Source organism: Aedes aegypti, chromosome 1 (assembly GCF_002204515.2).
Source record: "Aedes aegypti strain LVP_AGWG chromosome 1, AaegL5.0 Primary Assembly, whole genome shotgun sequence".
Taxonomy (NCBI): domain Eukaryota; kingdom Metazoa; phylum Arthropoda; class Insecta; order Diptera; family Culicidae; genus Aedes; species Aedes aegypti.
In genome coordinates, this window is record NC_035107.1 from 302048417 (window position 1) to 302061388 (window position 12972).

General features: G+C 40.1%; 1 protein-coding gene across 1 annotated transcript in view; it reads left to right on the forward strand.

Annotated features, from left to right (window-relative positions):
- Positions 1-968: 968 nt before the first annotated feature.
- Positions 969-12972, forward strand: part of LOC5577579 — a 65134-nt gene continuing 53130 nt past the window's right edge. The window contains exon 1 of the mRNA XM_021838340.1: positions 969-1123. The gene's annotated coding sequence lies outside the window, so the exon portion shown is untranslated. The remainder of the gene's footprint in view (positions 1124-12972) is intronic.

The window sequence follows — 12972 nt, forward strand, 5'->3', positions numbered from 1 at the left end:
AATTTTAACTAAAAGGTAAACGAACTGGTGAAACGGTTCACAGCCTTAGCTTTAAGCTTACGCTCCTTTTGTTCGAGAAAATAAGTTTATCTTATCTGTGGATCGATTATGATTATGATTAGATATAACCTATACCATCTCATTTGGTCTGTGATCTCATAGACTTGGCTCTATGAGTTTTGTTATATTTATTTTCAAAGGAAGTATGCACTTCAACAGAAAAGTAATCGCCTATCTCGATGCGTGGTAAATTTCTTGCAAGAAATGCTCAAGAAAATCATTTTTCTTTGATCGCAGTACGCAGTTGAAAAGAAATGTCAATTCAAATTGGGCTCACTGTAGAAAATTTCTTGACCATTAACTGTAGAAATCGTATACTCTGCTTCATGCGACAAGGGTACTATGGAAATCTTCCCGAGTATCTTCTGCGCCACCTTCAAAGAGGACAACAGGATCGTTCCCGATGCTTCATCGTCCCACGACACACTACTTCAGAACGGAAAAGTGTGCTAATAGCCAGAACTGTTGCCTGGAATGCGCTTCCTCTAGCAATAAAACAGCAACCAAGTTATTATTCATTCAAGAATGCGCTTAACGCACGTTGAAACCCATTTCAACTTTAAATTTAATTAACTTTCGTAACCTATTTGTAACTACTTTTGTGATTTCTAGTTTTCTACCTGTAATCTTCTTAAAAACACTGTTATTTTTTCCTTGACCTGAAAAATGGTAAAACCGCCAGGGTATCGTTGTTACTAAATAAATTACAAATTACAAATTACAAATTTTTACTTTTCTTGAGCTGAACAGCATACCTAGCTTCATCATTAAACACACCGTGACCCCCAGCATGCTCGATTAGTCCGACACGCGTGTCGGAGTGCATGGTTGTGTGATTCGCGCGCGTGCAGCGTCTCTCACGACGGCGATGCACTTGCTCGCTCTTGTCAATGTCAGTTTGCTGTCAAACAAAACTGTGAGTGCCCTAGGTTGTGTGTTCGCTGCAGGGAAATTGATAGTTTTTAGTCGGAAATTCGTCTCAAATACTGCATCAAACCCTTCCATACAATCGCTTATCATTCCGGAAAGACAACAAAAGCCAAGAATCGATGCAGAAATTCATGTAAGTAGGACCTTAGTGTGCTTTACAAATCGAAACTGCACCATGGGTTGGTGCGCCGTTTACAGGGAAGGGTTTTGTGAGTGCCGAGTGTGTCACTCGTCTGGCGGGTGCAGGACACTGGGGGAAAAGAACGCATACATTAAGCTAGGTATTCTGTTCGGCTGAAGAAAAGTAAAAATTTTTGCCCAAGAAATGGTTAAGAAATTTCCTACAGCGAGCTCCATTTGAATTGACATTAATTTTCTTTTCAACTGCGTGCTGCGATCAAAGAAAAATGCTTTTCTTGAGCATTTCTTGCAAGAAATTTCCCGCGCATCGAGATAGGCGATTATTTTTCTGTTGAAGTGCATACTTCGCTTTAAGCTAAGTTATGCTGTTTCGCTCGAGAAAAGTTAAGAAATTCCTTGACTGAATGAATCAAGAAATTTCCTACAGAGAGCCCCCTTTGAAATGACATTTCTTCTCAACTGCGTACTGCGATCAGAAAAATGTGATTTTCTGGACCATTTCTGGGAAGAAATTTTCCACGTATCGAGATAGGCGATTCCTTTTCTTGTCAGTAGCAAACTAGCCTTTAAGGGTGATTTTATTAACCAGTGGACCGAGTTAACTATATACAGTCGACTCTCCATAACTCGATATTCAAGGGACCATCGACTTATAGAACATCCGACACAAAAAACCCTAAAATCAAAGGATATTTGTTTTATTTCCTATGCTTTTATGATCACTTTTGCAAGACAGTTATATAATTTTGTTGAAGCATTTTGAAAAAAATATATTTGAAAGCGTTTTTCAAAATGCTCGAGAAATCAATTGAGGTACCGCGGGGCAAGTGGGTAAATGGGGTAAGTGAAAACAATTGATATATTTTACTGAATATGTGAATTAACGTTTTAAACTCATGCGTAAACCTTTGAAGTCATTGAGAACATTACGATAGGCAAGAGATTTCTGAGATTTTTCAGCCATTATTGCATAATAGAGTGAAAAATTGTTAACCTGTCAACTGTTACTCCGTAACAAGTTGGCGGCGTACAATCTTATTTTAATGTTTTCAGTGGAAAAAAGTTGCGGAAAATAATTTCCTGTACCACTTCTTAGTTGTCCTCTGTGACAGTATCAAACTGCAATAAAAAAAAGTTTTAGAATTAATTCGACGTAGACCTAAAAATAACTAAATTTAAACACCGTCAATTGGGTCCTAAAATTTTTAATGAAATCTTGTTTTTATTTAATAACACGAAAAAGCATGTTACTGTAACTACTTTAGCAATTTTTCCCGCTCAAAAAATGGCTATATCATGTTTAACCTTTAATTTAAAAATTTGGTCCATTAATGAACCTTGACACTTTTGATCATGTTTGACGTTCGCTTAGTCGACAAAAACACCACATGGGTTTTAGATCGACCACTAGGGTTGTTCCTATCTGACATTTCGTAAGGGACACGGAAAACAAAATACACCCAAAATTTGAGTTTAAGCCAAAGGATGTGACAAAATCTAAAAAAATGTTTTCTGGGCTTAAACCTGGGAGGGAGAAACCAATACAAAATTTCTATACGTCATAGTGAGCCGGGATTCCGCTGTCACGAACTGTCACTGTGAGCCCAGATCTCAAACATTGGACTAAAATGGAAAAAGCACGTAACTGATTAAAACATATTTTCGTATTTCATCAAAAGTGACAAAAATTTAATGAAAATCAATTCATGCACATAATGCAAGTAATGTCACGTGAGCACCTTTCAACTGATTGAATATAAAGCATTGAAAAACGCATCGTTTTACTTTTTCCAATGAAAATTAATATTTGGTGCATAGAAAACTGTGGCCCTTTTTCCATGTTTTTCAGGAAAGATCGAAAGTACACAACAAAAGAAAACTAGCGGTTTTCCCCAAGCCTGCCTTGATTGTTGTTGGCAAGCTGGAGTTATCTTGCAGTTCAAACAAACGTTGTTCTATATTTCGTGTGTAGTATCGGTGCCTCCCTCCCAGGCTTAAACCAACGGAAAACATTAGAAAATTGAGTAAACATGTGTTTTTGGCCTAAACTTAAGCGTTTGGCACTAAAATTGGGACAGGGCTTTAGGACCCTATTCAAGAAACATTATACTCAAGCGTTAAAAGCTATTAGAAATCATGGAAATTCTCTAAAAGATGTTGCCAAACATTACAATATCAATATGTCTACTTCGGGCAGCCAATTAAAAGGAAGACGTTGACTGAAAAGTTGCAATACACACGGAAAGCTATGTAAAGCTAGTTCAAAACATAAAAATGGGGTATAGGTCTATCCACATAAAAAAGACCCTAAATACGTTATTCAAGGATTCCGTTTGATTTCTCCCGAAGAGTTATCCGACGTCATATCCGACTTTCTCGAAAACTCTTTTGGGGCAAGTGAAAAGTAAGGAGACATTTTTCAAAAACTTTTTCTGTATTTATTTCTTCAATTTTTCATAAAAATCAATTTCAGCATGCATCTTATATATGGTGGGAGTCAAGCTAAAAAATATACACAACCTCATTTGTTTCAATTTAAAGTCTCTAGAATTGGAAGAATCTCAATTATGCGAATTCCATTACCCACTTGCCCCACGGTACCTTATTGTTATTAAAAATCGATAGGTATTTTTATTTTCATGTGTTTTATCTTTCATTATAATTTGGATGTCTGTATTCACTTCCAGAAGTGATCCAAGTATTTTTAGATAGATATTGAGTTATGGATGGAAATTTACCTCACACGTGACATTGACTAGTGGAGACATGGAGTTATGAAAATATCGATTTATAAAGAGCATGATGTATAGGCATTCGAAGGGATCGAAAAAGCTATCGAGTTAAAGAATATCGAGTTGTATAGGCCTTTTCACCAGACGTTTCAAATCAGCTGATCTATAAGCACCTGGGCAGTTCTTCTATGGAAATGCCAGCCTCGTGTACGCTCCCGGTTCTCCGCCGATTTAAACAAATGTAAACACGGACCTGTCACATGAAAAGGCCTGTTGTGTCTGTATGTCAAGAATTGACTCGAGAGCGGGCCAACGGATTCTAATGATCCGTTCACTGTTGCATTTCTTCAAAAGCTCCTACGTGTTCGTATGTATATAAAGATGAGAAAATTTACCGGGAAATTTAGTCTACACTACACTCTACACACTTCCATCGGCGCACATAGTTTTAAGTTGTGCCTTCAGAGCGCTAGGGGTTGCGCGATGCATGCTATAATTTTACAAGCTTTTATGAAAATGTATTAACTTTTTTCGGTGACCGCGATGCTAAAAAAAAATACTTGCTATAGAAACTCAATGAATTGAAATTAATGGAAATCGGTCTCAGCAAACATTGACATTAAAATTTTCTTGTTTTCAAATATGAGCTACCCTAGGAGTTTAGTTTTAAAATTTAAGCTTTTAGGTTACCTAATTAAATTGCCCCGCACGGTTTTTATGTAATTTAAATAATTTTTAGGCATTAAAAACAAATCGTTTGTGTTTTGCATTTGTCGCCCTAGTCTTGTGTGTTAGCCAAATTCAAATCAAATACGAAGCTTTACGATACTAAGGCATGACTGCTAATTGAAATCCCAACTTCAGACTGATTAATGGAAAAATTGTACAATTCTCGCTTATTCTGGGATAACGCCAAGGGGGTAGTCACTCTACACACTTCGTCGGCGCATTTTTTTTTTGTGCTGTGCCTTCGGAGCGCCAAGGTGCCAGCTTGCTGTTGTTCCAAATGCTATAAAAATCTAATGAACTGAAATTACAGGAAAACATTCAGCAAACATTGACATCTGTAATTTTCTTTTCGTTTGCATCTTTTTCCACAGGGTCAAGGTCCCTTGGATAGGATCGCACGGTATTACGATTACTTCGGATGTAACGGCTGGTTTCGCTCCACCAGGGGTTGACTTATTATTAGGCGACGGTATTCCGGGATACGTTCCACATAATCGAAAAAGAAAAGTACAAGAAGGCCGAGTATTGACTTCGGATCGGCCAACTTTCACCGTCAACGGCCCGACATAGTCCAGACCGACAAATGTGAATGGCCTCACGAAGGGGGTAACACGTTCCTCTGGAAGTGGACCCATTGGTGGAGGTCTTGGGACAGCATGATCTATACGGTATTTTATGCATTTTCGTGCCGTCTGCTTAACAATCAAGCGTAGGTTTGGAATTTGAAAGCGCTGCCGTTTGCCATTCACGATTGTCTCAAGGTTGGCATGATGATAGCGTCTATGGTACGAATCCACTAGAAGCGACTTTATTTGATGAGTTTTTGGTAGTATAATCGGGTACCTGTCATTAATAGTGATCCTTTATAGAGAGATAGGCGGAAGTAAAATGGAATGATTTGGCAACAGACCAGCAGTGCTGATTTTGCTCGGCGGCGAGAATAATATTGTTACACGGACATGACTTCCTCATTGCTAAAAAGTGTATTTTGTTTTGTTATAGATCTTTGAGCTACATATCCAAACTAATAAACAGCCGAAAAAATCAACAACTAAAAATCGCATTGACAAAAATTTTAAAAGAAAAATATTTCATTTTTTTACTTCATGTTAAATTACTTTTACCCCTGCTTTTACCGAAATAATTTCAAGTGGATTACATTACTCCTCAAGAAAAGTTCAAAACAAACATAACGCATGTTCGTTTGGCTCACACTTTGACAGCTCTCGCTGCTCGATTGGCTCACACTTTGACAGAAATGTCAGCTTCCGCGAATCTCTCTTATAAAGGATTACTAGTCATTAAGAGCAGAGTACCAAGTGGCACATATTCTTCTTCGCATCCGGACCACACCATCGAAATCAATGTAAGGCCACAATTTGTAGATTGGACTGGAATTCGGTACTGAGCTATGACAAGCGTCTGGTGTGCCTCGAATTTCCAGCAACATTTTTCGCTCTTAACCGTAAGCTTCCAATTTGAGCCTGTTTCAGAGTTCTTGTTCTGCTCGCTTCACTTCGTCTCGATTGAGGATCCCAGTCTCAGTCAATTTTTACTAGATCTTGGCGAGGAATTAAAATATAGACGAAAACATCCCTGGAAGGATTCCATTTCATTCCAAGCACGGATTCGACTCTCTCAGCTCTGGAAAGACTTAGCTGCTTGGCATCTTTCTGTGAGACACCGTCAATTGCTAACAAAAAGGCGTCGGAGTTGGACAGAAAGTTGCGTAAAGGGCTCATTCATTTATTTCATAACGCTGAAATTAGCCTTTATGGACACCCACCCACCCCCTTGTAACGCTTTTTGTATGAATATTATTCAGTTTTTGTATGGGCCGTAACATCGTTTAGACACCCACCCACCCCCTCCAGCGTTATGAAATTTGTGAATGGGCCCAAATTGAAACCTCCCATTGAACGGATGAATTTTACTTGATTGATTATCTCGATTGCTTCTTCTTCCGTCTCAAAACTGTCCAAGTAATCATCTACATAGTGATGCTTGATGATCGCGGTCGCCGTTCTAAGGAACGTTTCCATGTGTTCTTTTGCGTTTGTGTTTTTCACGAATTGGGCCGAACTTGGGGAGCAAGTTGACCCAAAGGTTGCAACGTCTATTACGCAGGGCTGAATTGAATGATACTTTGTTGACTTCAGCCGCCGCATCCCAGATGGCTTTTTTGGGTTGACCACTACGCTCAAAGAGAGATACCACAGCCTTGTAACGTCGACAGAGTTTAGTTCTTCCGGGCTTGCTCGATGACAGTATCGTTTAGCCAAATATTCTTTCATTTTTTGATGCACTCGGTCTCATGAAGCGGAATCTTTGGATAATTTCCTTTCCAGCGATTCGAGTCTTCTGACTGCCATCGGGAAACTGTCTGGAAATTCTATGTCGAATTTCCATAGAAGACCGGTTTCAAATCTCTTAGAAACTCTACGCGTCGTTTCTACTAATATTTTCCGAGCTCTTTGGTCCGCTACCGACTCTGGGACATTGAAGGAATGCTTGGATCGTAACTGATCCAGCGAAAAAAAAATGTTAAGTTGTTCGTTTAATGTATGGTCCACATCTCGAGCAGCTGGTAAGTTTACTGAGACGTTGGTGATGGCGCACGCTCGCCATATCCATAAACCGCCCAGCCAAGCCTACATTTTGCGGCGATGGGTTCGTTGCCTTGTCCTTCCCGAACTTTCAGTGGAATGCACAATCTTAAGTTGTCAATTCCGATGAGAATATAAAGTCGGCGATTGGAAGCCCACCCAAGTGAGGACATCGCTCAGCTAGTGCTAGTGATTGTTTCGGCAGCAGAAGTCGTTCGACATGGCCATTTTTAGTGGCCAACAGATGGTGGTAGTGTGTAAACGTCAAACACAAACAAAAACGAAGCAAGCGCTGCAGGTGGCGGATTGGCCACCTAACATATTTTTGAATCGACCGTTAAAAAGGTGGTCGATGGACAATGATGAGAGTGTGACGTCTGTTTGTCTGTGGATATATGTTTCCTTGAATTCCTCGCACTCCGCAATACGATGTCCCATAGTACCACAAACCACACAAGGTTTATGAGACCTTTTCACTGTACTAGTGGCCCTTGTTTCCATTTCGACAGCGTCGTGGGCATGGACGTAAACCTTTTCCCGGTCCCTCGATTTCTCTGTCCTCGCCATCAGGTTTAATGGTACACTTAAACAAGCGTTGCAGTAATGAGAACCATGAACGTGTTTTTAAATTTACTATACCAACCACCATGATAGCTCAATGAACGCTTTTTATTTGCGTTTTGTTCCCTCTCAATCCAACCGCGTCGATAGCCGAACGGCTAGCGTTCGCGCTTGGCAATCGCCAGATCCTCGGTTCGATTCTGGTCTGCTGCAAGTTTTTAACCATGATATAGTAATTTTTACTATACAAATGGTGCCATGGTAAAATTGAATGCACAAAATATTCTAAATAAATGCGAATTTAGTCTGCACAAATCAAGTGGCGTTGTGTATTTAATTTAACCCTCTGATATAGTATTTTCAACCGCAACGCTGTTCTCAGTGTAGATCGGATGAAACTTCACTGGTCGCCTAAATAAGTTCATTCATGAATTCGCCGAATGCAGTGAGAGTTGAGTCTCGTCGAAGGATTTTGTACTTGGCCCAATCCAATTTTAACTGCGCCGGTAATTTTGAAACGAGCTCTTGCAACAAGACTGGATTCGTTAGATGATTTTCCTGTTTGGCTGCTTGTAGATGTACGACCAGATTTTCAACGGCTACGAATCGCGACGAATCCGCTCAAGTAATGAACGGATTATGAACTCCGGTCGATCGAAACGCATTTGCAGCGTTTTTATTACGTGCGGTAACCGGCCGGCATCATGAGACGACTTCGTACTGTTTCCAGGGCATTTCCACGCAGACGTTTTTGGTGCCGGACTAAATCCTCCACGTCGGTAAATTCACAAGCGATCGTTGTTTCCTCATATGTCCGAATAAAAATCAGCCAGTCCTCCGGATTACCGCTAAACATTGGAAGATCCTTGCCCGTAACTTGACGGGCAGCGATTTGCATGTACGTTGGTAATGTTTGATTCATGACTCGATTTTCATCATCGCGTAATGAAAGGTTCGCCAATTGAGAAGCGGGAATGCTGGGTGCTACCGGTTGCTTATTTCACTGGTGAAGCAAAGCAGGGTTTACTGGACGACTGTTCGACGTGGAGATCCGTGGGGCATGGCTTACCAAATTGTCTCCCTCTGTCTGTTGTTGCGAAGAGATCCAATTCTGAATTCGTTAAGATTCCGAAATGTGGGATGATGAAGAAGATTCGATTAACTCGGCTTGCTGGCGCATCAATTCCTTTTTCTTCTCCATCGATTCTCGTTTTAGTAGCATCCTTTTCTGCTGCAACGCCTTTTGCTTCAACAGTTCTGATTCTCGCAGTTTTGTTTCTTCCACCATAAGTGTTTTCTTCATCTCTAGCTTACGCTGCTCCCCAGCAAACTCCTGACGCTGACGCTGAAGTTCTTCTTTTTGTTTCAATTCTGGCTCATTCAAACGCTCCTCTTCTTCGATTAAGTGCATCTGGGCTTCCAATGCAGCGGTGCGCGCACTAGAGGTCATACTGACTTTTGAGCCGATTGTCTTCCCGGTCCTTTTGCTATGGAGTGCTTCGTGAGGCCCAAGCAGGACAGTTCGGTTTTCGTCCGATCGATTTTGCTCACAATTTCGCGCGTTTTCGTCGCCGGAGAATTTTTTTTCCCTGTTTTGGAGCGTCTTGCTGGGTAGTGCTTCGTGAGGCCCAAGCAGACAGTTCGGTTTTGCGTCGTCCGTTAGATTTTGCTCACGATTTCGCGCGTTTTCGTCGCCGGAGATTTTTTTTTCCTTGTTTTGAAGCGTCTTGCTGGGTAGTGCTTCGTGAGGCCCAAGCAGGACAGTTTGGTTTTGCGTCGTCCGATCGATTTTGCTCACAATTTCGCGCGTTTTCGTCGCCGGAGAATTTTTTTTTTCCCTGTTTTGGAGCGTCTTGCTGGGTAGGTATTTGGGAAGGCCCAAGCAAGACGGTTTGTTTTCGGAACGCCAAGAAGTTTTGCTGTCAGTGTCAGTTTTGTGTTCAGTCGAGAATGGATTACCAACTGGTGAGTTCGTTTCATGCTTATGATAACACATTTTTTCTTGAAAGCGTAACTTTTATATAATACTAGTGGTCCCGGCAAACTTCGTCTTGCCATCAAGTAGGCATTTGAAAAACGCTATGGATCGTCCCATACAAAATGACAGTTACGTTCACGCTCATTTTTTCGACTCTCCCGGTGAATATCCTGGGATTTTTATACACACAAACACGTCGGAACACTTAACGAACAAAACGGAAAAATAATCATTCAAATCGGTTGACCCGTTCGGAAGCCATTTCGTGACATACAAACACCACTCCATTTTTATTTATATAGATTAAAACAAACTTTGTATGGTTCGTCACTATAAGTGTCGGCATTATGCTATTTTCTTATACAATTTCAATATACATATATTTTTCTCTTTTTGACATTATTGAAAATTATCTTTTGAATTGTTCGACATTGTGAATGTTGACGTATTTTTTAAAACTTCTACCATATCGAGACAAAATGCACAGTAATACTCATATGTCATTTTCAAACAAACTATGTATGGTTCGTCACTACAAGTGTCGGCATTATTCCTGTTTCATATAATTTAAAATATATACATGTAATTTTCAGTTTTCGTCATTAATAAAAACGTCTTTTGAATTGTTCGACATTATAGATGTTGACGTATTTTTTAAAGTTTCCAAAAACCAAAAACTTCTCGAGACAAAAATACAAAACTAGCTTTAAATATAAGTCGTATTTTTCCCCCTTGTCCATGGATCGCATCACCGACCAGAGGTGACTCCCAGATCTTTTCCTCCCTCACTAATAAACACCCTTCCCGTGGTGATTGTGGAGATGCAGAGGTATTCTCGGTCTCTAGAAGCAACAATCATTACACCCTAACATTCCTTCCCCATCCCAACTGACTGTAAGGACTTGGCCGGCGCCGTTATTGATCAATAATATTAGATCTGCTAAAATTGCACTTCGAGAGTAAGCGAAAACTCCCATCCCTTATTCATTTGGATCGTAGTGCAATTCTTACCAGTTCCGATCAATCACGGAGTAGCAACCATTGACATGTACAGTCAGTCTATGCTATGCTATGATTGTCTTCCCGGTCCTTTTGCTATGAGACTTCGACGTTTTGCTACCACCGTATGATCTATACCGGCGTACTTGAAACGGTGCCAGTTATTGCAAGCATCGCAGGCTATCATCGAATCCACGACGTCATGTTCGTTACATAAGTGGCAATTGTATCCAGAAGTATTATCTGCCATCATTGTTGATAAAACTCTTAAAGGTTTTGTTCGGAGAATCACCAAATCTTTAGAGATAAATACGAAGCTTTGAGCTAGAACGAGTTCATTTTATTAGATGGGATCATTATAAAGAATAAGGCTAACTTACAGTTTTAGTGTTCTACCGCAAGGCTAGCTGGTTATAACGTACTAATGCAACGCAAGAGTCCTATTTAGGGTTATAACATATACAGTTATTTCAGTAACGGTTTTTAGTTGTACAATAGCATTATATCAGAGAAAGAACAAACGAACTTACGTGCGTTCATGAAAAGGTAATCAACGGTAAATCTGATCGAATAGACCATTTCCGCCAGACCTTACCCCCAATTTTTATATTTTTCTTCGAAAGGCGATTATTTTTAATGATTTTTGACGCTTTCAGATATTTTTTATATGCACTCCTGATTCTCTTATAATTTTTTGAAAATTTGGGAATTTGAGGTGAATTTCGTCGTGCGGCACAGTTGTTTCAACCCTATGGGTATAGAAAGTGGAGATTTTTCCAAAATTCATAACATCCCTGCATTGAATGTTTGTAGACACAACCAAATGTCAAATCCAGCAGCAACAACATTGACTCGCACGTTGGTTTGTTGCTTATCAACCTCACGTTAAAATTGTTCCGCTCAAAAATGAGTACCGGGTGCACAAAATCGGCCTTCACATGCAGCATATTTCCTGTCCAAATAGGTTGTGTTCATCATTGAGCAAGGGTTTGAAAAAAAAACATTATGTGTAAATTATGCACGGCGAAAGAATTCGCTTCAATTTTTGATTATGAAAACATTACAATGTAGATCGAACACATGCGATGCGTGAATATGGTTTAGCGTGCTGCTTTTATGCCCTCAGTCACCGAAATCACAAGAACTCCACGAAAAATGACCATCGTTGTAGGTCGTAGGAGTCGATGCCGGTTATGGACCCTTTGCGTATTATGGACCCCCTACAGAAAAACATAAAATTAACACTCAAAGCAACTTTATTTCTATGAAAATCCACCGGGGGAACTTTGATTACATTGTTAGTCAGCAGTTTCAGGCAAAATATTTGGTTTGAGATGCATAAATACAGATATTTGAACAGTTTTGTAAATGAAACCACACAAGAGGGTCCATAATCCGCATTTCCAGGTGGGTCCATAATAGGCTCGTCGGCAGCGAGCCAAATTTGTAAACAATCCTATTATGGACCCCGGGAGGGTCCATAATAGGCATTCGGACAACAGTTTTCTTAAATGCATATTTCGCTGGAAAAATCAAATGATATTGTATGTTTCATAGACGTACTATGAAGTAAAGACATTGAATTTGTTGTTAGGCTCCACAAAACGTATATGCGTCTGAGATATCATTGCGGGAAAGTGTCTAGAATGAATTTCGGCTACTAAGGGGTCCATTACTAGCATTGAAACCCTAGCTGGACAAATTTGATCTTCTTCAACTTCGAAATCCCATTCATTGCCTGAAGCTTCTATGCTGCCACACAGTTAAATTTTTCGTTGTCAGTTTTCCAATGGCCGCAAAACCGGGAGAGAGTAGGAACCTTTTCAAAAATTATTCAGCTGGAGCACCACAGCAACTTCATGCGAAGGATAAAAAAGGGGATCTTTAATCTGTTCGTGAAGCATTTCTTCGCGACGGCTATCTTCGCTCTCTTCCTGATGGTTCCAGTTTCCACTTGTTTGGGGTCTGGGAAATATGTTTGCGCACGTTAATTACATTGAGGTTCCGATGTTGGAACCTGTTAAGATAGATATTTGAACGACCAGCACCAGCACCAAGGTCGTTTCCGGGACGGATGTGGGGATTGCAGTTACCACCATTACCAAAAAGGGAACAAATAGTGCATCCAAACCCGAAGATCAACAAAGATGAGACCAATGTTCTGAATTTACTTAGGTGGCGCAAATCATTGATGCGTACAACTATTTCTTTCTTCTATTTTCCGGCTGACGTCACT